The following is a 26,438-nucleotide window of genomic DNA, read 5'->3' on the forward strand; positions in this document are numbered from 1 at the left end:
CCTTCTTTCCTCTGCTCCTTCCCTGGGCCACGTTTGTTCCCACCCTCCTCCCTGGGTGAGCACACAGATGCATCCTAAGCCTCCAGTCCAGAGCTGTGTCCTCCTGGGTGTGTGTGTGTATGTGTGCGTGGGTGGGTGGGTGGGTGGGGGGCGGTCCCTCTCTGCACCCACAGTGGGACTTCCCAGCCTGACCCCCACCTGGGAGCTCGTCTCTCTCGCCCTGGGACCCACAATCTGGGTCTCTCCTTCAGGTGGTCTTGGCTGAAATCTGGGCCTTTGGACTTTGGTCAGCCCTGTCTGGATCTGTCACTCTGTACTGTGTGACCAAGGTCACCACGAGTGTGGCAGGAAATAAGAAGGTGGCGGCCTAGTATGAAAGTAAGAGAGAGAGAGGGGTTTTTCCAGGCCAATGGTCCCCATTGCCATGGGTGACAAGACCCGGGTCTCCTGCATTGCAGGCAGATTATTTACTGTCTGAGCCGCCAGGGAAGCCCAACAAGACCCACACATCTCCCTAAAAATGGAACCATAGTAAAAAGCTATTCCCTCCCTCCTGCTGGCAGCAGCCGCTGAGGATGGTTTGGGTGTATCTCTGCATCTCCCTCCCGAAACACAACTCAGGGCTCTACTGGCCAAGTGGCCCTTTGGACATTCCGTGAGTGCTTCTGATGACTCCCTCAGCTCCCCAACTTCTAGAAGCCACCTTTCAGGGCCAACTGGGCACCTCAGACCCAGAGAGCCCAGAGGGGCCACAGCTCTGGGCAGCTGTTGGGGGGAGAGAAGGTGATGGTTGGGGAGGGGGTGGGACATGCAAAGCCAAGGGTCTCGCAGAGTTGCCAGTAGAGGGAGGGGCGAGCCCTGTGGGCTGTTGCTTTGGGAAGAGGAGGGAGGGGAGGCAGGCAAGGGGTGTGGAGGGTGGGGCAGGGCCGAGGCTGGAATGTTACAGCTTCTGTTCTCCAAAGCAGCTCCCAGAGTGCCTGGCCTGAGGCTCCTGGCTGATCTGATAAGATGTGACAAGGCGGCCTGAAAAATGTTGAAACCTGTAAAATGTTGAAACCTGTTTTTTGCTGCGTTGTGAGCATGAGGTTTTTTTTTTTTTTTTTTTTCTCCTTCTCAATTTCATAGGAAAGTGGAGGTGATCGGAGTGGAGAAGGGGAGGGAGTAGGAGAGAGGGATTGTCCCCTTCAGGCAAATCGAAGAGGGGGGCGGGGGGAGCACAGAGCAGGATGGTCAGAGCTAAGGGGGAGGAAAAGAGGGTGAGAACTGGGAGGAAGCAGGGAGACCAGAGGCCTTGGAGAAGCGGGGAGGGGGAGGAGGCCGCGGGAGGGAGAGAGGGAGGGGTTCCTGCCTCTCTGGCCTGTCAGCGGCTCCAGCTTGGGTCCTCAGGGCTGTGGCCCTCCTCAGGACCCAGAGGACACACACGCTCTGGGCATCTTCCTTGAGACAGGTATGAGCCCAGGAAGACTGAGCCTGAGCCAGGGGGTGTCCACTGAGAAGAAAGGAGGCAGGCCCAAGGCCTCCTCCTCAGACATCCGAAGGGTCTCCTGAGGGGCACCAGGACCCCAGGTGGACAGGGGTCCCAGTGACCAAGGCGGACAGGCTCCCAAGTGCGCTGGCTTTGCTGAGCGCTTTGGAACTCCCAGGTGAGCCCTGCACACCACGTCACCCTTGGTCCCTCGAGTCCTGACCCTTCAGAGCTAGAAGCTGCAAACCAGCCTCTGCCTCCAGACCCACACAGGGTGGTTACAGTGATTCACGGATGAGGCAACTAGAGCCTGAAGCTGCTAAGTGACTGGCTTGGGGGTTTATGATACTCCGCCAAATGGGTTCTCTCCAGGAGTCCAATCTTATCAACTTGAGAGATGCTGTGTGCATGCATGCATGCTAAAGTTGCTTCAGTTGTGTTTGACTCTCTGTAACCCCATGCACTGCAGCCCACCAGGCTCCTCTGTCGATGGGATTCTCCAGGCAAGAATACTGGAGTGGCTGGCCATGCCCTCCTCCAGGGAATCTTCCCGAACCAGGGATTGAACCTGGGTCTCTCATGTCTCCTTCATTGACAGGTGAGTTCTTTACCAACAGTGTCACCTGGGAAGCCCCTGAGAGATGCTGAGCATTCTAGAAACCATGGTGGGACCAGGGGTCTTTGGGGCGCTCACTGGGTACAAAGGTAGATGCTTAATAAAAGCCTGGGGAATGGAAGTGTCAGCCTGAGAAGGTTCCCTCCAGTCTCTTGCTAGTTGGGAGTGGGGAGGTGGGAGCGGTGAGACATAAGATGACCTGGAGGGGCTTGACATAAGCCTTCTGTGGATAGCCACAGGCCTTAGCCATTCTATCACAGTGTCAGGCCACACAATGTCCAAGTCTTGGGACCTTGGCTATTATTTAGTCCAGCTCTGGGCTGAAGCCCAGACTTGCCCACGTTGCCTCCACGGTTGCAGGGAGTGTAACCCAGGCCTTGTAACCCCACCAGTCACAACTCTGCCTCCTTTCCATCACATAGCTCCTTCTCAAAGGCTCCAGTTTGAGGACTGAGGCTTCATTCAATACACGTGCATCACCTGCCTGGTGTGTATAAATAGAGCCTCCACCACCACCCCCCAACTCAGCATGCCCCACCCTAGTACCTGAGAGATATTCCCGCAGGTGACCACAGTCAGTAGCAGAGTGTGAGAAATCCCATCTCACTCTGTAGTGGACACTGAGGGAGGGGAGGGAGGGAGACTGAAAAGAGGAAGGTGGAAGAGGCAAGCTTTGAGCGGGGCCTTGAAGGTGAGTTCAGCTTGAACATCTTTTACACTTGGACCTCTGCCATTTTTCTTCACCTCCAACTCCACCAATAAGAATTCTGATCTAATCTTTTCCTAAACCACGTCTGCATCTTTAGCTCATTTTAGTTGTATAACATTTCTCCCCTGCCCAGCTCCTCCAGCCCCTAAGTTATATAAAACTGGGGTTACTTTCCCATTTTACAGATGGAAAAATGAAACCCCTACAAGATTAACTTGCTTGTTCTAAGAAGGCAAGTCTGCTGGTTCCCAAACCGGGATTTTGCTGGGCTCCTAGACTGCTTTACTGGTCAAGCCCAGTTCTGGTAAAAGACAAGACATAGCCTACCCAGCCATCTTACTCGTTCGGGGCTCCTATTCATCCATCAGGGTCCAATTTTAAAATCCCCTCTGGGCCCCCGTGGTGGCTCAGTGGTAAAGAATCCACCTACCAGTGCAGGAGACACAGGTTTGACCCCTCATCCGGGAAGATCCCACAGGCCACAGAGCAACGAAGCCCGTGCACCACAACTATTGGGCCCGTGCTCTGGAGCCTGCGCTCTGCGACAAGAGGAACTACTGCAATGAGAAGCCTGTGCACCACAAGGAAGAGTAGCCCCCCTCACTGCAGCTAGAGAAAAGACCGTGCAGCAACGAAGACCCAGCACAAATAAAAATAAATAAACCTAAAAGCTCCTCTAAATGTGTCCAGTTTAGACTGTTCCCTCTGGGTATTTCCCAGTTTTTATACACACCTCAGGGGGAAACACTGTTTCATTGACTTATCTATGACTCTCTGTTTTTCCTCTGAAGCTGTTTTTGAGGGCAGGAATCATTTCATTTCTGTACACTGGGCAGAGTGCCTGGTTCACCAAGAGGCCCAGCACACCTGCCTCTCCCGCCTCACTGAACGACTCCACCTGGTTACCGCAATCATTCTCACCTCCCCTGACCTCACAGGCTGCCACCACCATAAGCTAAGGGCCCCACTGGTTCTCTGGGCCTTATCACACAGCTGCGGCTTCCACAGGCTGGACATCCTTTATTTGAGTCTTAGGAAGAAGTCCAGGAGGGAACATGGAAAGAAGAGCTGCTGGGCTGGGAGTTCACTCTCACAGCAGCTCCCCAGGGCTCCTCTGGAAGCCGGGTCTTCCACTCAGCACACATCATGGTAGACATGGCCCTGCGCTGGGCCCTGGGAGCACCAAGAGGTTCATGGGGGCACCGCTGGTGTTGCAGCAAGTCCCACCTGAGCCTGGGAGCTGCCCCAGGTGGCCCAAGCTCCTCCCTGACAGGGGATGGGATGCCCAACCCACACCTCACACCCAGGCAGCAGTGACCACCTGCCCTGGTCAGGGCTGGGCCCCAAGGACTTCACCTACCTCCACCATCCCGCCCACTCTCTTACACCCTGCCTTTTGGACAACCAAGAACGTGACTTTACCAGCTGGCTGCTATTCAGGGATGCAGGCCACAGCACTAGAGCACTCAGCTCACTTGGGGTGGTTTTGAAAAATACAGACAGCTGGGCTCCAAAGCCAGCCTCGCTGAATCAGACTCTCTAGGGAGGAGTCCAGGAAAGTGGATCATAAAAACCTTCCCAGAGTATGACAATAGCACAATATAAGATGATGCAATATGAAGTGCCCAGCATACCCTAGAAAGTCCTTTGGCCCAAGATGTTTAACCTGAATCTCTGCCTTTAGAAGTAACTTTCAGCTGTCAGGAAACACGAGGGATAGAGGAACAAACCAAATGACACTATGGGGAAGCAACCAGACAAACGCACAAAGCTGCAGGCCTGAACTCTCCAAAAGTCCAAGTGACTTTTAAATAGTGTGTGGTGTATGTGTTCAGGAAAATCAGTGGAGGGGTGTTTCAGTGGGTAAAGAATCCATCTGCAATGCAGGAGACACAAGAGACGTGGGTTCAATCCCTGGGTCAGGAAGATACCCTAGAGGAGGAAATAGCAACCCACCCCAGTATTCTTGCTTGAGAAATCCCATGGACAGAGGAGCCTGGCAGGCTACAGGCCATAGGGTCGCCAAGAGTCACACACGACTCACCGACCACTCACACACGACTCACCGACCACGCACGCACGCACGCAAACCTATGAGACATAATCATATAATTAGAAGCCGGTTTGAAGATCCTAGTCATGAAGTCATTTGGGGGATAACTGGAGAAACCTGAATCGTTAGGAATCAATAGCTTTGTTAAGAGATATAACGGTATGTGGTCATAGGGGTCAGCCTTACATCTTGAAACTCAGGGGGTGAAGAGTCAGGACAAACCACTGTGTAGCTGGGGCGAGGGCGGGAGCTGGGGGGCGGTGTTGGGAGGAGGGAGAGGGGAGCAATTATGCAAAATGCGAAACACTTGCGCTAGGAGGTGTGGCCACGCGTGCTCCTTGAATTGTTTCCTCTGCTTTCCTGATGAACAATGTTCATAATAAAATTTAGAAGGAACATAAGAAGCCCAACCAACTCGTGGGGCCTTGTGGATACACCCCGCGCGGGGCTCGCACCCGGCCTTGCTCGCGCGAGCACGCGGGGCAGCCGAGTCTCCCACCCGCAGTGGCCGCGGGGGCCAGGCAGCTGCAGGTGCGCCCGGCGGGGCGGGAGCCGGGGTGGGCGGCGCTGCGCAATCGCGGGGCGCTTAGGCCGCCGTCTGCTCCCCCCTTTCAAGGCGGGTATTTCCACCACATTCCCCGAGCGCTTCCGCGCGCCCCGTCCCCCCACGGCGCTGAGCACGCGCAGGTGAAGACAGCCCGGCCCGGCACCTGGACTTGCCCCCCCTCTCTGTTGAGGGAGGCTCTACGCAAGTTCAAAGCGGCGGCTGCCCCTCCTCCCGGCCTCATCCCCATCCGCAGGCGAGGCTGCCTGAGCGAGCCTCAACATCTTCCTCTGCGCCCCTCCAAATTCATCAGTCCCGGTGTCCCGCCGCCCATTCGCCTGCTGGGTCTCTGCACTCACTCTCCCTATCCTTTCTCTCTAGGGCCCCCTCGCCACAGGCGCCTGGTTTTACCAGGATCTTCTCAACATCGATGGGGCGTCCCAGGTGGCTCGGTAGTTAAAAAAAATCTGCCTGCCAATGCAGAGAACCCCCGTTAGTTAGATCGCTGGGTCAGGAAGAGCCCCTGGAGAAGGAAATGGCAACCCATTCCAGTATTCTTGCCTGGAAAATTACATGGACAGAGGAGCCTGGTGGGCTACAGTCCATGGAGTCTCAAAAGAGTGGGACACGACTGAGCGACTGAGCAGGCCCGCAGGCCCTCTCAATGTTCCAGCACTCAGAGCCGTGGGTCACTGGCTCTCAGCTTTGGCTACCCTGTCACATGGCCCCAGGAGAGCTAGAAACTATCCATGCTGGGGCCCCATCCCCAGAGAAATGGACTTAACTTCTCCGGGTGCCCCCTCCTCTCTGTGGTGGCCTCCCTTCCTCCATTACAAGAGGAGAAGGCAACGTGGAGAAACACTGTCCCGGGTCACAGAGAAGAACCTGCCCATGGTCACCGGGCGGGTCACTGAACCCCCTCAGCCTCCTGTCATCCATCCCCAGGCGCCCCACCCGCTCTGGCTCCCGGCACCAGCCCATCCTTTCCAGCCACGGTTTTGTCCACGTCATTTCATGAAGTAGCTTTCCTCTCCCTCATCGGCTCTCTCCTGGCCTTGCAACAAGTCTCCGTCTTTACAGGAACAGAAGCAAAATGTTTTTGATCCAGCAACGCATCAGTAAAAAGTGTTCGGGCATGCCCCTCTATCTCCATACGCTTAGGTCTAAATCACAAGCCAGCCAGCCACCGTGTTCTCGTTTTAGGTGCGTTACAAAACACAGGCTAATGTGCACAGGAAAAAGACAAGATAGAAAGTATATTTCAAAAGAAATCATTTCCTCCTACAGCCTAATCTGATGACACCCTCCCCACTGCCACCCAAACCTCCAGTCCTGTGTCCTCTGGTTTTTCGGGTTCCTCATTCCCCCTCTCCCTGATTTCCAGCTTACTTAGCCTTGCAGTGGGGGGTACATGTTTGTTAAGTGGAAATTCTCTCTGCAGAAACGCAGGCTGCCACCAAACGTCTTGGGGCTCAAGGTACCGAGGCCTTTCTCCTTTCTTCCCCATCTTTCTAGGTCCTTGCCCACAGTTACTTTTTGTCTAGGATTCCAAATTCCCCACTTGTCTCTCACCAGAAACGCTTTCTCTCCACACGTCCATGGTGGAGCCCTCCTGTCCACCCACCTCCCCTCGGTCTGGCCTCACTTCCCGCTCCCTCACTGCATATACCATTGGCTCACCGGACTAGCTGTACCCCCGCACAAGTGCCGGGGCCTCAGGCAATTGCCATGTTTTCAGTCCCGTGTTCCAGTTACATTTCCTACAAAAGTGTTTCTTCCACAGGAAAAACACTTTAGACAGAAAAGATATAATCAACACTGCTCTTTCCCACAGACTCACATACATACACAGCAAACATTTAAAGTTAAAAAACAAAAATGAATTACTAACCTCTCCACTAACAGGATGTGTATTCACCATGAGGGGCAAAAAGTCACAGCATATTAGCTCCAGTTATGGGTCCTTCATAAATCACCTAAGGCCCGAGTACCACAGACTGGAGACGGTGCCCACAAAACACGGGGGAAGATATAACGGGGACACACAGGGCTGTCAATGAAAAAGGGGAAGGCTTTTACGGTGCACACCCAGGGTGCCTAAGATAATGTGAATGTATTCATTTGGTTAGAGAGTGGTTAACAAGGTCATGAGGAAATAATTTACTGAACTGCATAGGGTAATGAGGGGACCAATTTACTGGGATACTCAGAACGGTTATTATTATTATGAATGATAGCTAACAGTTATTGAGCCCTGACTAGTGCCAAGAAGGGGACAACAGAGGATGAGATGGTTGGATGGCATCACCGACTCAATGGATATGAGTTTGAGTAAGCTCTCAGAGTTGGTGGTGGACAAGGAGGCCTGGAGTGCTGCAGTCCATGGGGTCGCAAAGAGTCAGACACGACTGAGCAACTGAACTGAACTGAGTGCCAAGAGCCATGTAAAGCACTTTACATGGAACATATCTTTTAATTTACCAAAGAACCCTATGAGGGTATTATTATCCCCATCTGACATGAGTTCAGAGAGGCTAAGTAACTTGTCTGGGGTCACACAGCTAGGAAATGGTGGCGCTGAGGTAGCCAGTAAAGCAATGAGGTGAGACAAGGTCTGTACGGAAGTTGTTGGTGGAGCGCTGATGGGGAGAGGGGATACTCAGCCTGCTCCTCAGGCTGCTCTCTGGGTTCATAGACCTGTAAATTCAAGTACCGGGGCCCCTGCCTATTGATCCATGAAGGCTGTCATGGATCCTCCACACTCTGCATCTCAGACAAGGTCAGACCCACACTCAAGGCCTCCCTGGGGGGAGGAGACCTCCATGTGAGGGCTGGAGGGATCTGTGTGTGAGCCAGGCTGCATGAGCTGAGGCCCTCCTCCAAGAGAGATCAGGGTGGAAGACACACTTTCTAGCACCTTCCAGCTTGCGAAGCCTCGGTGGCATCTCAGTGAATCCTCACAACAGCCTGGGAGGTGAATCCTGTCTCTTTACAGATGAGGAAACTGAGGCTCAGACAGGGGGCCCATAAGCCAGTAAGTGGTGGTGGGGTGGGGGGTTTGACCCTCGTCTGTCTGACTCCAAATCCTGCATTGGTGTTATTTTGCTCTACTGTCTAGATCCCACCCACGGATGATAACCAGTTCATTTGAGCAGAATGTGTTTATTCATGGGACTTTCCTAGTGGTCCAGGGGCTAAGACTCTGAGCTCTTAATGCTTGGGGCTCAGGTTCCATCCCTGTTCAGGGAACTCGATCCCACATGCCGCAACACAGATCAAAGATACCACGCGTTGCAACTAAGACCTGGCACAGCCAAATAAACAATACATTTATATTATTATTATCAGCCATACATATATGTATATATATGCTTTTTAATATGTTTATTCAGCACCTACCGTGTGCTCCGCATGGAACTGGACACAGAACAGTGTCACATGTCTAACCTGGAGGACGGTATAATGGAATGGGCAGGCCGCAGGGAGGACCAGCCAGCTTATAGACCGTCCTGGTGGAGGCGGGAAGACCAAGTGAGGGAAGAACAGCTCAGGGTGGGCTCAGATGACCCATAGATCTCAAAGGGCTATGCTCTGGGGAGGATCTTTATGAGACAAAGGAAGAGGAAGGGTACTTCTGGGACAGAAATCTGACTCAAAACACCAAAACTCAAGGAGCAGAGAGGGAGGAGGCCAGGGCTTGAGGTCCCAACCGATGCGTTTAGATCCCACAGGCAGTGAAGTGGGGACCAGCTTGGGGCCTACACAAGGCCGCCCCCCCCCCCCAACAAGGGAACCCTTCAGAGCTGGAAGGAACACTGCAGGGGGGTCAGCTGGCACAAAACGAAAGCCCACAGGAGGCTCCATGACCCCGGGAACGGGGCGGGGCGGTTGGGGGGGAAATGTCTCACGCAGGATCCCAGGGGCTGAGGGACCAGAGAAATCAGCTGGGACGGGGCGGGGGGGTGGGGGGGTGTGAGGGGTGGTGCTTCCAAGTCTTTAAGGCATTCAGACCCTCCTCTGTTCACAGAACACACTGCACCACAAGGAGAGGATCAAAGTCTAAATGTTGATGCCACATTCTGTAGCCCAGTCAGTCAGCTGATTCCTGGGCATTCCCTCCTCTTTCCAGGACGGGAAGACCTCAGCATCCTCCCACTTCCCTACCTACCCCCCGCCCCCCCCCCAACTGCCAGATTCACCGACTGCTTCCACTTGTGGGTGCCTCTGCCTAGTGACACCTGATGGGAGACCCTCCCCATTCACTCCAGCCCTCTGGCCGCTGTGTGGGACCCCGGGACCTGTGCTCAGATGCTGAGGGAGCAGCCCCTCACCTGCCTGGAAGGAAGACCCCAACCTTCTCTGCTCCAAGAGAAACAGCCTGCGATCGGGCATCATAAACCGCCTACGTTCATATCAGCACCTCCGGCCCCTCTCCCAAGGCCCCCACATTGCACTTCTCTTGTGTGGCCATTCCCAGGAAGGTGCTAGAATAAAGCCCTGGCCAGGATGGGAAGAAGACAGTTAAGCCCGTGGCTTCTGGGGACAGAATAGAGTCAGTCTCGGGGGGTGTGTGAAGGCCAGAGGACTTGTCGGGATCAGAAGTCAGGGATGCGCCCCCCCCAAATCTGGGGGCCCCTTTATAACCCTACCTAATTCTTCGGCTGCTAACCTCAGGAATCTTTCTTTCACCGGGTAACCTACCCGGCTAAAAGCCATCACAGGTGTCCTGCCTGCAAACATTTCCCAGCTCACACAGGGACCCCGGCGAGGTCCTGAGGGCAGTGATACCAAGCAATTTCAGGATCTCTTTGGCTGTTTGGAAGCATTGCTGTCGCACGGGTGATTGTTCTGCTGTATATTCTCAAAGTCCTGCCTTAATATCTTGGTCTTTCTGGGTCTACCACGAAGGTGCTGGCAACCGGTCCTGAGTTTGGGCTCGCTTACGCGGGCTCCGTTATGCGCATGCGTATATGCTCTGTGTTTCCCTGGTGGCTCAGAGGTTAAAGCGTCTGCCTCCAATGCCGGAGACCCAGGTTCGATCCCTGGGTTGGGAAGATCTCCTAGAGAAGGAAATGGTAACCCATTCCAGTACTCTTGCCTGGAGAATTCCATGGACGGAGGAGCCTGGTAGGCTACCGTCCACAGGGTCGCAAAGAGTCAGACACGACTGAGCAACTTCACATACACTCTCTATTATGTACACGCGCATACCTAGAACCCAACCCTGCCATGGATTTCCATCTCTTTGGGAAGAGTAGGGGATAAACCAGGTTCCCACTGGGGGGTAATTATAGGTGATAAGGGGTAGAAGAGCTGCCCCGTCCCTGAGTGGGGAGCAGTACCGCCTACCACAGGCTGATCTATCTGACCTGAGTCCTGGTCCCATTGTTGCTGCCACTTCGTGTCCTCTTGGGAGGACTTAGCTTCCTAACCGAAAAACTGTAAACATCACCTACTAAAATTTTTGGCCCCACCCTGCAGCATGCGGGGATCTTAGTTCCCTGACCAGGGATGGAACTCATGTCCCCTGCAGTGGAAGCCCAGAGTCCTAATCACTGGACGGCAAGGGAATTCCCAAACATCATTTACTTTACAGAGACTAGAGGGAGGTGTCATCGAAAGGAGGTAGATAAAGACTTTATCATAATCCCTGGCATAATAGACAGTAGTTGCTGTTATAAGTGCTAACACAGACCAATGCCATTCTCCACACCAGGTATTGTTTCACATACTTTACAGTATTAACTCATTTAACCTTCCCAAAGACCCTGTAAGGAAGGTACTGCTATCATCACCCTCATTAGGGTGGGGAAATTGAAGTACAGAGATTACATAATTTGCCTGAGGTTACCCAGGTAGTTTGGGGGCTCATCCAGTCTGGCTCCAGAGCCTGCGATCTTAACCACTAGCTCTCTGGGTGCAGTTGGTGGAGAGGTTCATTATTTGGTGTTCAGTGGGGACTGAACACCCACTTATGGGAACCCAGAGAGTTGAGTGTGACATGGTCCTTGCCCTGCAGAGGCTCCCAGACTCACAGGGAGACAGATGCCTAAAAAGAAAATTACAGGAAGCCTAATGCAAGAGATGCAGTCTACCAGGGGTGATGAATTAGGCTTTGTAGAAATACCATAGGAAAGGTCTAACACTGGCCAGAGACACTCATGTCCCCAGGCTACAATGAGCAGCTGGGTCTGGTTTCTGCCAGCCTTACAGGAAAGAGGATTCACCTAAGCTGACCAGTTGATTAGCTGATGGCTTCATTTGTTCATTCAACTCAAGACCCTCTGGGATGGGTGCTCTGAACTAAACTAGTTCACAAAGGATGGTTTTTAAAAGTCAGAGGAATTGCAGTCCAGTTGCTGAGAAGAATAAGATCACAAGGACAAACTGACATGTGAAAGGGGCTGGAGAACCTTCTAGATCACATCTTCCAAACACGTAATAAGTTTTTACTTGAGACAGTAAATATTTTTGGAAAACAAACTAAGCAAAGATCATCCCTGCAAGCCTCTCTGTGTTGCCAACATGCTGAGAAGATACTAATATGTTAATGAGCGCCATAAACACCAAGAGCCTGGAAGTAGCAGGTGGCACTTCCCAAACTTATTTGACCCCCAAAGCCCTTCTCAGCAGGATTCTGTGGGACTGGTGTAAGAAGCACAGCTTGCAACTTCCTGCGGTGACATAAAAAAGGTGTGCAGAAGAGCTGAGGGAGAGGGTGGAAGTTAGACTGGGAAGATTCCCAGAAGATGACAGCTCTGAATGGAGTTTTGAAAAATTCCAGGAAGGTCATGGCCAGTTGGAGGAGTGATAGAAAAGAGTTTTTTGGTCAGGAACGGGACCCTAAGACCACTTTATCTTTATAAAGGAGGGATTCCCTAGTGGCTCAGATGGTAAAGAATCTGCCTGGAATGCAGGAGACCCGGGTTCAATACCTGGGATAGGAAGATCCCCTGGAGGAGGGTATGACAACCCACTCCAGTATTCTTGCCTGGAGAATCCCCATAGACAAAGGAGCCTGGCGGGCTACAGTCCACGGGGTCGCAAAGAGTCGGACAGGACTGAGTGGCCAAGCACAAGGAAGTAGAATTTTGCTCTCGGGCAGGAAGAGAGGATGAGTAAGGACCACGCAGGGAGGACAGAGATGCCAGCAGGTGATGGCAGCCACATCTGGTCTCTGAGCTTTTCTCTCAGAAGGAGGGAGTCCCAGCAGCTTGGATAAAGGCTCAGGGGAAGAAGTCACCTCTGGTCTTCCCTGAAGTGGCACCTGAAAGATGTTATTGCTGTGACTCAGGCAGGGTGGGCCACCGGGACAGAAGGGCAGGGAGGGAGCCAGGAGGGACATGTGCCCTGGCTCTGGTGGGGCTGGGGGAGCATTGAATCACAGAAGAGAAGGTACACAGGGTGACACTATTTTTATAATGCTTAAACATAAACAAAACGCGAGGGAGGAGGGACTCATTCCCTCACTTTAGTGAGGGGACTTGGTAATTTGCAGACTTGCCTAGTAGTCCAGTGGTGAAGAATCCACCTACTAATGCAGGGGCCATGGGTTCGGTCCCTGGTGCAGGAAGAGTCCACATTCGGCAGGGTAACTAAGCCTGTGCACCACGACTACCAAGCCCGCATGCTCCACAATAAGAGAAACCACCGCAACGAGAAGCCTGTGCACCACAGCTGGAGGGTAGCCCCTGCAACCAGAGAAAGCCTGCATGCATCAATGAAGGCCTAGCACAGCAAAAAAATTAATTCTTAAAAAGGAATTTGGGAGTAACACATACACACTACTATTAATATATATAAAATAGCTGCACAACAAGGACTTACTATACAGAGCAAGGAACTAAAACTCAGTATTTTGTAATAAACTATATGGAAAAGAATCTAGAAAAGAATCTGTATACATAGTTCACTAAATAATTTCACTGTAACCTGAAAGTAACACAATATTGTAAATCAACTCTACTTCAATTTTTTAAGGTTTTAATAAAATAATAAAAATAAACAATATATATATATGTATATTGTCTAGGCATTTCTAGCTGGGAAAACTACTATTTTAAAGTGATGGAATGGGGAATTCCTTGGTAGTTCACTGGTTAGGATTTGGCACTTTCACTGCTATGACTCGACTTCAGTCCCTGGTTGGGAGACTAAGATCCCGCACGCCAGCACAGCATGACCAACATAAATAAACAATTAAATGATAGAATAAATACACAAAATTCAGGATGTGATCCTGCCTGGAGGGACACAGAGGGGTAGGACGGGGAGTAGACCACAGACAGATGTAATGACCTTGATCATATTCTGGTTCTTTGGGGGTGTGGCCAGGCCCTGGTTTTCATCTTGTTATTATATCCTGTATTTATGGCATATTTGGGGCTTTCCAGGTGGTGCTAGTGGTAAAGAACCCACCTGCCAATGCAGGAGACATTAGAGACACAGGTTCAATCTCTAGATGGGGAAGATCCCCTGGAGATGTGGATTGCATGGCAACCCACTCGAGTATTCTCCAGCCTGGAGAATCCCCATGGGCAGGGGAGCCTGGAGGGCTATAGTCCATGGGATCACAAAATACTGGGACACGAGTGAAGCGACTTAGCACCATGCACGGTATGTTTACTCTCGCATATGCATCAAGTATCACATAATAAAAAATATTTTGTATCAGTCTGCAAGCAAAAATATTTATAAGAACAGAAAATATTACATGGCCTCTATGCCTCAGTTTCCTCACCTTCCTTCCTGTGGTCCAGCAGGCTCTTCTCCCCTGGAGGATGGGAGGGCACAGTGAGTACCATCCCTGGGTCAGCCTGCATCCAACCCCAGGTCACCTGGTACCCCAACCAAACTTCCTCACTGCGCTTCGCAGGGCTGAAAGGCCAGTGCTGAGCTGTTAACTAGAGCCATATTACACCTACCAAGGCCAGTCCTTGGAACCCCCTAAAAAACTCCAACAGTCATCACCTTTGATTGACGCTTCACTTCCTGAGAACTGGAGGCCTTTGTAAGTATACTGCCTGAACAGGACACCAGAACACAAGGTCAGACTGGAGTCCACATTGCCTTGGCTCCACCTAGTCGCAGACTTCTGCCACATGCCATCACCCACTTCTTTTTTCTACACAGCTTTTAGGATCTTAGTTCCCTGATTGGGGATTGAACCCAGGCCACAGAAGTGGAAGCCATGGAATCCTAGCCACCAGCGGACTCTTACCGCCAACTTCTTACTTTTTTATCTTATTATTTATTTATTTATTGGCCTCACCACACAGCCTATGGGATCTTAGCTCCCCGACCAGGGACCAAATTCAGGCCCTTGGCAATGAAAGCTGGAGTCCTAACCATTGGACTGCCAGGGAATTTCCCCACTGTTTTCTTCAAACAGGTTAATTAGTTGAGGCAAACCAACATAAAGCAAATGGCTTTCCCTGAGTATGGCCTTTCCTGTATTGGAAGGAATTCAGATCTTTCTATTCCAAAGAAGCCTGGTCTGGGATAAAATATTTTATGACCTTTGTCGCGTAAGAATGACCTTCAGAACATCCTTAATTTTTTCAATTCTTCTTCATCTTTAAGTTGGTTCTTGAGTATTATTTCATTTTATCTTCACAATTGCCCTGAGATAGTAGTTTTTACCCCCATTTTACAGATGAATAAATTGAGAGTCAGAGATTTTTTTTTTAACAGCACAAACAGCTTTTAAGTAGAACTGAGATTCACACCAAGGCTGGTTTGACCCCTCTTTCTGAAGCACCATGCTGCCTTTGTGCGCAGAGGCTAGAAGCTCAGAGATGGGCTCTCTAGGAAATCGCAGAGTGAGGGGAAAAGCTGTCCCAGAGAGTGGGAACCAGCTGAGCCCAGCTGCGAGCTCGCTTAGAAGGAGTTCAGCGTATCAGCCAACCAACCATCACCGTTACCAGCTGGGCTCCGGCCACATTCAGGATCACGTGTGCGGCTCGCGCAGAGCAGAGTCCTGCCCTCTGTCAGTCAGAGGGGCTGACTCTCTAGTTGGGAGGACAAGACACATCCGTGGAAAGAGGTAATTAGTGACAAGAGCCCCAGGTCTTCCCGGGAGGGCCTTGCAGAAGCGATGGGAATCTAGTCTAGCAGACTGAGCCTGTGACTGGCAGGTGACTCTCAGTGGTGTCCCTTCATCCTACAACCTGTCTTAGAGGATAACATGTGTGTCCTGCGCCATCCTTGTGATGTGGGCACAAAGGTGATGGAGCCCCAGTCCTGCCTGCAAGACACTCAGAGTCTAATCAATGAAATGGATGCGCCTGGAAGGGGCTGAGCTCCTCAGGCTGACTGTGAAAGAAGGCAGCAGAGAGAAGGTGGTGTCTGAACTGTGCTTCGATGAACAAACAGGAGTTCACAGAAGTCATTCCAAAGAAGGTGGGGAAAGAGCACAGGCCAGGAATGCAAGGTCATATAAGAACAGCCCAAACAATGAAGCAACACCGACCGATGGTAAAGCGTGGACACCTCGAAATCTCTCACATGTTGCATCCTTTTTGTTTTGCAGAGAAAAAGCTAAGGTTCATACAGGTTCAACTCACCCAGATATTAAAGGCAGAACCATCCAGAGTCCAGGACTGTATCACCCAAAGTTCACACTCTTAACCTGTGCAGCTGAAAGTAGGTCATAGGGCGAAAATGTTTGGGTGGGAGGTGAGTTAGGGTGGAGAATCAGAAAGAGACTAAATCATTCTGGATTTTACAAGCCATACTAGAGAGGGCAGAACACCACCTGACACTAATACAACACTGAAAATCAACTATATTTCAATAAACATTTTTTTAAAAATAAAAAGGTAAAAAAAAATAAAAAATAAAAAGGTTTAAAGAGGTAAAAAAAAAAATTAAATATAATAAAAAAAGGAGAGTAGAACATCAGACAGAGTTGCTGGCTGAATGCTCTTCTGTTGGGTCATTTAAAATGACAAAACCGCACTAACATATGTAAATAGGGAGCCAATGGGAATTTGCCGTAGGACTCCGAACTCAGACTGAAGCTCTGTAATAACCTAGAGGTGTGGGAAGGGGTGAGAGGTGGGAGGAAGATTCAAGAGGGAGGGGACATGTATACCTTGGTTAATTCATGTTGATGTATGACAGAAATCAAACCAATATTGTAAACCAATCATCAATCAATTAAAAATAATTTTTTTTAAAAAAAGAAAAAAAAATGACAAAACCAACCAAATATGAAGGAAAAGCCTTTGAAGCCAAGAGTGGGTGAGACAAGGTCCCAGTCAAACAAAAGGGACTTGAAGGTAAGAGGTGACCACACCTAGTGAGGCAGCTAGAAGTGCTTCCAATGTATTGGACTGGCCAAAAAGCTTGTTTGGGTTTTTCTGTAAGATGGTATGGAAAAACCTGAACAAACTTTTTGGCCAACCCAGTAGAAGGATGTCAACCCACCAAGTCAGGAACAGAAGATGATGCAAAGATGGACAAAGCAGGGTTTTTCCAGATTCTGTGCTGGTCACACCCTGATGAACTCCATTTCCTGTCCAAGTCCCCAGGCCTGGCTGGAATACTGACAGGGTCTGGGATGAGAGTATTAAATGAAGTCTCATCTGCCAGGTGCCCAATATTTAAAGATTCATGTCAGGTTAACAAACTGTTAAATAAAATATATTTTCTGTGTATGAAACAGGTGAACTACAAGGTACTACTGTAAAGCACAGGGAAATTATACTCAATACCTTGTGATAACCTATAACAGAAAAGAATCTGAAAAAGAATATATATGTATGTACGACTGAATCACTTTGATATACACTTGAAAGCAACACAACACTGTAAATTAATTATAATTCAATAAAAAAATATATTCTATCCACTCAGTGTGTTGTACACTTATAATTCATGTACTCTTGGGTAGATATACTTCAATAATAAGCTAAAAAAATTCTACCATCTTATCTTGGTAAAATACCTTACTCACCACTTGGAAGGCTAGCTTCTCCATGGCATTCTGAGCTAGAAAGTGACACGGAAGCTCAAACCCGGGGCTCTGTGACAACCTAGAGGATGGGATGGGGTTGGGGGGGGGGGTGGAGTTCAGGAGGGAGGGGACATGGGTATACCTATGGCTGATTCATGTTGATGCATGGCAGAAACCAACACAGTACTATAAGCAATTATCCTCCAATAAAAATGAATTAATTATTTTTAAAAAGGAAACAGAAAAAAAAAAAGAGAAAGTGACATGGAGAGAGCCAGTCCCCAGCCCACAGCCAGCAACTTGCTCATTCCTGCTGCACCCACACTGGACACCCTGACTGAACCTCCAAGCTCCATCCACAGGCCCTGCAAATGGCCTCCCACGGACCACCTCTCATGCCTAAGGGCACACCCACCCATCAGCATGGCTGCCCTGATGGGACAGACCCTAGGCTGAGGTCTGCCCAGCCCAGAAGTAGATTCATAGACAATGGAACTAGGCACTTCTGGGTGCCTTGGGTATATTTCTGAGTACCAAGAGCATGGCTAAGGGTGACGTGTTGTGGGTATGACTCCTTGAACCCCAGATGCCTGGCCCTGCAGGGAGGGGTGTAGCCTTAAGACACGAGAGTGAAGCCCCCTATTCTGAAGGGCCTGGCCTAATACAGTGCTGTGGGTCACAGCACTTGCAAGAAGATGTAGAGAAGCCAGAGAGAGATCAGGAGAACAAGATGGTTAAAGGTATGCAGGAGACTGGGTCATCTGGGAGGGAAGACTCACTGAGCAATGCACTGGCGTCCTTGAGTGCAAGTTGAAGTTACCATGATGCTCATGACCCTAGAAAACTAAAGGAGAGAACCTAGTCTTGGACTAAATCAGGCAAGACTGCAGTCAGACCTGAGAAGGAAGTTCCTGGCTGTCAAGATGTGGTGTCACCGACTGTAAAGCCTGGATTCAGGCAGTCTGTGTCATGGCTGGAGCTCTGGGCTTGGCCAGCTGTGGAGGCTTGGGTAATGGAGTGGCTTCCTCGGGGTCTCAGTTTCCTCATCTGTAGAGTGGGGATAATAAGGGTATCTGCCTCCTGAGGCTGTTGTAAGGATGCAGTCATGTGTGTGGCATGTTTCCTTAGCTGGCTGGTAAATCTTGCCTCCCCCATTGGCTTCCCAGCTCCTTGCATGGGCTCTGTGAGCCTCAGTTTTCTCACCAATAAAATGGGGATGAAGGGACCCACTGGTGGTCCAGTGGCTAAGACTCCACACTCCCAAAGCAGGGGGCCTGGGTTTGATCCCCAGTCAGGGAACTAAATATCACATGCTGCAACTAAGAATTCATCTGCCACAACTAACAGTTCGTATGTTGCAACTAAGGATTCTGCATGCAGTGACGAAGATCAAAGAGCCCATGTGCAACTAAGACCCAGTGCAGCCAAGTAAATAACAAAATATTTAAAAATTTTTTCAAAGTGGAGCTGAAGATGCCAATCTCATGGGACTTTTTAGCTTCAAGGACAGTGTCAAGGTTTCAGACTCCATCCTTACTGATAGCTGAGGAAGGCTCCAGAATTTCTCCTGCAGAAACTTCAGTTAAGATGGAGGACCACCACACCTGTGGTTACACATTCTCCTTCCTGAAGTCCAGGGGCTGAGGAGGGTGGTCTCTAGAGATGCAGAAGCAGAGAGGAGGTGAGAGGCTGAGAGAACACCTTGCTGGCGGGTGGGTGAGGCCAGCTTGTCATCTCTTGCCAGCCATTCTCTGTCCCTCCTTGAGGTTCCATCCTCCAGATGAGGGCTTGGCATTTCCCAGGTCAAGCCAGTGCCCCTCTAGGGCTTTGCTATTGGGAAGGGCCTGGCTGGCAGCAAGAGATCTGGTGTTTGTCATGCGTGATGTTCATTCGGCCAGCCTCCCTCTTCCTTCCCACCTGTGCCCACAGCGACAGCGGTTCTCGCGATGGCTGGGGGTGGGGGTTGGAAGCAGGCCAGCTGGAGAGGCAGGGAGGATGCTTCCAGGGCACCCTGTCACCTGCAGAATGGCCGCAGGAGCACTGGCTGGCTTGAGGGGAAGGGAAGCTGGGAGAAACCAGGTGTGAAAGGAGCCAGGGAAAGAGGAAAGCATGATCGTTGGCCAGAAACAAGAGCTTCCAAACAGAAAAAGCATGTACCAACTTCAAGTTTAGAATGAAGCAGATCTTGCAGAAATGAATAGATGGTGGCTTCCCCAAAGACAAGGCTTTTGTAGACTTGGGGGGAAATTCTGATGATAAAGAAACAGAAACTAATCAGAATTCTCGCAATCCAAAACTATTAATATCTGGTTGGGGCCAACTCCATGATATAGAAAGATTTTTTAAAACTTATGTATGCCTTACCCCTTTTCAGAAGGATTTGTTCTTTTGTTTTTGTTTTTTGGCAGGAGAGTCTTAGTTCCCTTCAACCAAGCACTGAACCCATGCCTACTGCGAGGGAAACATGGAGTCCTAACCCCTGAGCTGCCAGGGAAGCCCCTCCAGCAGGATTTGAATTGCCCGACAGCAAATATTCATTCTAACTACAGCAAATATTTATTGAGCATCTACTATGAACTTGCCCAGCCTAGAGAAAGCTGTGATGTGAGAGACAGAGCCTGCCCTCAAGGAGTTTGTAACACAGAACACATGGATTGAATAACAAAATGAAAAGAGAAAATCAGGATCAAAGTGAAGACGACAAATACAGGTCAATGCAGGTGCAAGGACTGAGGTCACGTTTGAGTTTTCTAACAGTCATGACTTAAAGGGAAACATACTTTAACAACAAAGAGAAATCACACTAGTTCCTCAGGGAGAAATCTAGGTGAATACTGATTTGTAAAAGTCAAGTAAAAAATCATCGGTATCAGAAACATGAACATAAGAATTGATTTGGGTAAGAAAGAAGATTCTGATTGTTTTCTAGCATGTGTGATGGGATTGGATGCAAAGGAGCATAAGGGATTAAGAAGAATGAGAACTCTTACAGTTGAAAGTAATGTGAGAGGTCATGACTCTACCTCCTTCCAGTTTCATAGGTGAGAAAACAGAGGCCCAGGAAGCAGTGACTTGCCCAAGGCCACCTCCTTCCACCCTACCAAAATGGTCACAGGGCCACTACTGCCAGCTTCATATATGGAGAAAGCTTGCCAGTGACTTGCACAGGTGCCCAAATAAGAAACCTCCCAGGACTTCCCTGGTGGTTCAGTAGTTAAGAATCTGCCAGCTAATGCAGGGGACATGGGTTCCGTCCCTGGTCTGGGAATATCCCGTGTGCGTCAGGCAACTAAGCCCGTGCACCGCAACAAGAGAAGGCACCTCAATGCGAAGCCCGTGCACCGCAATTAGAGAGCAGCCCCCACTCGCTACAACTAGAGAAAGCCCAGACTCAACAACGAAGACCCAGTGCAGCCAAAAATAAATAAAATAAAAAAGAAAACTCCTAGAGGTTCAGAAATAGTATTAACAAACCCAAGGCAGCAGCTTTCAAGTTGAAGGTCAAATGTAATCTTGACTGAAAGTCATCCTTTGAGGACCAAGCTAGAATACGAATAAGTAAATCCTTGCTCCATGTAGCAAACGCAAAAGTCCACTTCTGCGTCTGAATGGCAGTGGAAGGGAAAAGCTCTGGCCCAACAGGGCATGAGTTCAGAGCCCAGGCTTTAAGACCTGAGTCCTCATCTATAAAATGGACAGAGTTTCATTCTAACTCATGATATAGACACCGGCATATACACAGCATTACCAAACATACTGACGTGCTCCGTGATGGGGAAACAAGTCATGCCAAATGAGATTTTAAAACTAAGACTCAGACACGTAAGCCTCATATGAGCTGTTGAGGAGAAATAGAACAGTAATAGGAAATATTTGCAAATGGAGTGGGGGTGGAAAAAATTCCCTGGGGAACTGAGACCATGGAGACAAGGCTCACTTCAGCCCCTGGGATGGTGGCCCACTCAGACTGGGGGCTGCATCCTCTTGGGTGCCCTTTGAAACTCGGAGCTGTTAGCCACATGGGGCCTAAGCTGAGCGACAGGACCCAGGTTCGGCTACCTTTCAAAGTCAGTGGAACAATGTGCCCAGAGCCATGGGTCACACTCAGGGATGAGGTTTTAATTCATTCTGCTCTTTAGGTCTGCTCATGACACTGTCGTGAGTCACGTGCACAACCGGCACTCTTAGGAACCTGCTGCTCACGTGGCTTTACCGAGTGTATTACACACAGCGTGGAGTTATGTTTTTGTTTACTGACCCCCATCATATGTTCAGCACTGGGGGAGGCCAGCACAAGGTGACGAGAACTCATGTGTGAGACTTCTCTGGTGGTCTAGTGGCTGAGACCGTGAGCTCCCAATGCAGGGGGCCTGGGTTCAATCCCTGGTCGGGGAACTAGATCCCACGTGCCGCAACTAAGAGTTCGCCTGCTGCAACTAACGATCCCTCATGCCACAAATAAGACCTAGCACATCCAAATAAATAAATATATAACACATGTGTAGTCTAGTGGAGAAGCAGAAGATGCCCATGGCCCATGAGACAGGGCGCTGGGAATATAGGGCATGGCTGTCCTGGGGAGTCGATGGGAAGAGAAGGGAGGGATAACATATTCTCTGCTTGTTGGACAGGGGATCTGGAATCTCAGACTCAGAGAGAGAGGATTTTGATCTGGGTCTCAATGGCGCTAGTGGTAAAGAATCCGCCTGCCAATGTAGGAAACGCAGGTTCGATCCCTGGGCTGGGAATATCCCCTGGTGAAGGAAACGGCAACCCACTCCGGTATTCTTGCCTGGAGAATCTAATAGACAGTGGAGCCTGATGGGCTATAGTCCATGGGGGTTGCAAAGAGTCAGACATGACTGAATGAACTTAGCAAGCACGCACTCAAAGGCAAAATGGAATTGGAGCAGCTGAGTGTGGGGAGAGGAGAGAGGAGATAGCAAAGTGTTTCCATGAACACGCACAGAGGGACTCCTGGGGGCTTACGAAAGCTACACCTGACGTGGTGGTGCCTTTGCGCCCACAAGAAGTGCAGAGACATGGGAGGTTTTAGAGCAGGGGAGAGACAGCCTCAGAAAACCAGGTTAGGGGGACTTCCCTCATGGTCCAATGATTAAGAATCCATCTTCCTATGCAGAGGACACGGGTTTGATCCCTGGTCAGGGAACTAGGATTTCACGTGTTGTGGTGCAGCCAAAGAAAGAAAGAAAGAAAGACAGCCAGGTTAGGAAGGTATGTGGTGATGAGCTGGACTGGATGTGAGAGGCTGGCTCGCTCCCGCCGCCATAGTCCCTATTTGCATTCCTAATGGGCCCTGCGTGGAGATTGGCTTTCCTCGCTGGCCCAGCTGGCTCTGGCAGATAAGTGGGACTCTGTGCCCAGGGGCAGGGCGCTTGGTCCTGTTGCTCCCATCCCCCTCACCATACACACACACACACACACACACACACACACACACACGGTCCTTCCTGTTTTTCTGCACTAGTTCGGGTGAACCTGGGCATGCTCTGTGGCCACTTGACCTCCAACATCTGCTCCCTCCCCACGGTGCTCCCTACTGAACCTTAAGACCACCGCAAGAAGGGGGTGAGAACCCCCCTGTCTGGGTTCCATTCCTTCCTCCTTTGCTGGAAATAGCAAATCTCTAAACTCAAAGACTCAGAGACTCCTGGCGGGTCCATCAACAGCACTCTTTGACCAGGGACTGTACTGTATTCCTCTTCTCTGGTAGGACTAGCAATGATAGAGGGGCTTTCTGGAAAGAATTTGATGCTTCTCAAGGACTTTTGTAAAAATCTTTCTGAAGCTCTTAACAGCCCTGCAGGTGGGCAGGGCAAACAGCTTCCTTATCATCGCCCATTTTGCAGATGAGAAAACCTAGGCCTGTGGGAGATTAGAGACTCAAGCACAATCTCACAGCTGTTTGGGTGTAAAGTCTTATGCTCAACAATCCCCACCCTGCCCTGAGGTCACCTCTCAGTGACACCACCCGCCCAGCCAGATACAGATAGTCCAAATAGCTAGCAGCCCAAGGCCAGCAGCGTGTCCAGCTGGGGCCCAGAACAGTGGAGGGAGTTTGTGTAATGTCACACCGCAACCAGTGGCAGAACCAGGTCTCAGGTCCCCTAACTCCCTGCCCAGAAACCTCCCACCACCCCACACTGCCCCATCTTGTCTCCCAACATACTTCCCCTAGATGTATGGGTGTGCCTGACACTGCTGGAATTTACTCCACTCACATAATGAGGCCATTTTGAGAAGGTCCGCCTCAGGGGGAACCAGAGAGCTGTCTAGTGTCCCCATCCTGACCCCTGCCAACTCCTCCCGGCTGTGTACGCCAAGCTGCAAACAGATAAACAGAGTCCATCAGCATGTGCTTCCCTACCCCCTGCCCCCGACACACCTTGCTAGCCTCAAGAATGAGAGGCGGAGTTTGGGGTTTCGAAGCTGTGAAGAAGGCTGCATGGGAATTAAGCAGTGGAGAGATGTCGGACCCGGTTGCCGCACGGGTCATAGAAAGAATCCAGACGTCACCACCGCCAGTAACCGACCGGACGAGAGGCTGCTTGTCTACAGCACCGAAGTGATTTTAACTTTAGCAGTTGAATTATTTGAGCAAACTCCAGGAGATCAGGAAGGATAGCGAAGCCTGGCGTGCTGTGGCCCATGGGGTCGCAAAGAGTTGGACACGACAGAGTGACTGAACAACAATGACAAGCTGAATTGCAGTGACTCCCGAAGATATTAGTTTAATGTGAGGATAGGAAAGCTTCTCTCCCTCCATGGCAAGGCTGACCTGGCTTGGAGAACCTTCTGGATCTAAGGCAACTGCTGTGCCACATACCACAGATTGCCTGATACCAAAGAAGTGGGTCTCAACCTCTGAGCACCGAGCCAGGTCCCCAGCTTCCCAGCCCACGGCCCACTGACAGTCAAGCAACAGAAAAGGAGTCCAGGTGAAGGAAGAACCCAGAAGCAGCCGTAGGATAGGCCCCTGGAAGGAAAGAATGGGGTTGTGCCCTCAAGAAGAGTCTAGAAATCCTCTACCCAGGTGGGTTAGCTATATTCAGCTGCCCAGGAGCCGAGAGGAGACCAAGCGATCTTCCGGAGGCAGTAACACTTCCCAGACCCCTCTGCATCCCAGGCTCCCCTGCAGGGGTCCCGGGAGATGGGACTCTTCCCTTTTCCTCCACCCCCTCTCTCCCAGGAACTCTTCCTGCTTCCTGTCCTAGTCTCCCACTGAGAACAGGGAATTCCCTCTCCAGCAACAGGAGACCCAGGGACTGGCCTGGAGTTGGGGCGGCTCCAGGAACAAGACCTGGAGGAGGAGGGGGTGGGAGTGCTCCCCGGCTGCTGCCCTACTCGTACCTCCACCCCCCAAAGAATGTAATTAAGCGGCAGGCCTCAGCCAGGAGCCAAGCTTTCTGCCTTCCGTCTATAAATCACCTTCTGAATCATCTCTCAGCTCCTGGAGGAGTAACTTCTCCTCAGGCTGCTCCAGGCGGCCCCAGTGCCGCTCCCCCCCACCCACCCTCACCACCCCGGGAACCTGCCTCCCCCACCCCTCCCCGGTCCAGCCCAAGGTGGCTCCAGGTCGCAGCTGGAAGTGGCGGAGGCTCAGGAGTCCAGCAGACTGTGGGACGGGAGGAGGAGGGTCAGGGGAGAATGCACTGCCCTCGCTGCTCCCTCTTTCCTGGGCAAGCAAACAGCAGAGCTTAGGTTAGCCTAGCCCAGCTTCCTCAGGCTCCTGGTCTCCAGTACCAAGTTAAAGGGGCAAGTTGGCTCTGAGGATAAGGAGAAAACAGGCTCAGATGGTAAAGAATCTGCCCGCAATGCGGGAGACCCGGGGTTCGATCCCTGGGTTGCGAAGATCCCCTGGAGAAGGGAATGGCAACCCACTCCAGTATTCTTGCCTGAAGAATTCCAGGGACAGAGGAGCCTGGTGGGCTGCAGTCCGTGGGGTCGCAAAGAGTTGGAGACGAATGAGTGACTGAGACACACACACAGACAGGTAGGGTCAACCCGGGAGGACTTCTTGGGAGAGGCAAGTTTAGAACGAGAACTTCAAGGAATCAAAATAGCTTGCAGACAGGGGTAAAACTAACATGTATATAATACTTCCACTACGCTAGGCATTATTCAGAGAGCTTTACCTGTATTCACTTATTGAATCTTCACAACAACCCTGTGAGGTAGAAACAGTCACTGTTCTCATTTTACAGATGGGGAAACTGAGGCTCAGAGAGGTGAACTTGCTGTAGGTTACTCCCTACTACAGGAATGTGAATGCAGGCAGTCGGGCTCCAAGGGGAACGTGAGTATTCGGGGGAAATGAGGTTTGGAGATGTAAGCAGGTGGACTTGTCGGCTTTGGGAGTTAGGTCAGATGGGGCTGCAGAACGAAAGGGCTGGGCTGCCTAAGGGAGGCTCTGTCTGCACAGGTGGCCCGGAGGGGTGGGGGAGGCAGGTTCCTGGGGGAGTGGCACTGGGGCCACCCGGAGCTCCCTGCTTCACAGACGTGAATCAGGTCCCTGTCATAGCCCTGCAGACTCCAAGAGGCAGAAGAGATCCCTCAGGCTGCCTAAGAAAAATGAAGCCTAGAGGGAGGCACAGAGAAGGAAACGGATCCATCCTAGGTCACACAGCCTGTCAGCGGTAAACTCCTCCCTCAGACTCAGCCTGTGCACTCAAGCTCTGCCCACTTCCAGATCACAGTAATGTGAATAGGTAGGTGTAGCATCATGGTGGTACTAAACCTTTGAGGAAGGGGTTAGGCTCACCTGCTTCCCTAATTAGGAATAGGGAGTAGAGAATGTCCCTTCCCTCCCTGGTGGTTTTACAAGGGTTCTGTGGCTCATGGCAGGATGATGGAAAGGGCTAGAAGGCCAGATGCCCCTCAACCTCTGGGCTGACCACATTCTGAGACCAGAAAAGTCTTCCTTTTCCCTCATGCTCCCTGGAAGGGTCTGTAAGCTGTATCCTCCTCTGAGAAGAGCTGCCTCTCCTGCCCCGACCCCAAGCTCCTTGTCTCCTGCCCAGACCCAGGAGAGATCTATTCAGAGTCTAGGGAGAATCTCCAGGTCACAGCTC

The 26,438-nt window shown here is 50.9% G+C and overlaps 1 protein-coding gene and 1 non-coding gene across 2 annotated transcripts in view; one reads left to right on the forward strand and one right to left on the reverse strand.

Moving 5' to 3' along the window:
- Nucleotides 1-26,438, reverse strand: part of WNT3 (Wnt family member 3) — a 47,311-nt gene that overhangs the window by 15,920 nt on the left and 4,953 nt on the right. The gene's annotated exons all lie outside the window — the stretch shown is intronic.
- TRNAW-CCA (transfer RNA tryptophan (anticodon CCA)) lies at nucleotides 10,370-10,441 on the forward strand. The gene has a single exon. It is a non-coding gene; the product is annotated as a tRNA-Trp (tRNA).

Source organism: Muntiacus reevesi, chromosome 18, assembly GCF_963930625.1.
Source record: "Muntiacus reevesi chromosome 18, mMunRee1.1, whole genome shotgun sequence".
Classification (NCBI taxonomy): domain Eukaryota; kingdom Metazoa; phylum Chordata; class Mammalia; order Artiodactyla; family Cervidae; genus Muntiacus; species Muntiacus reevesi.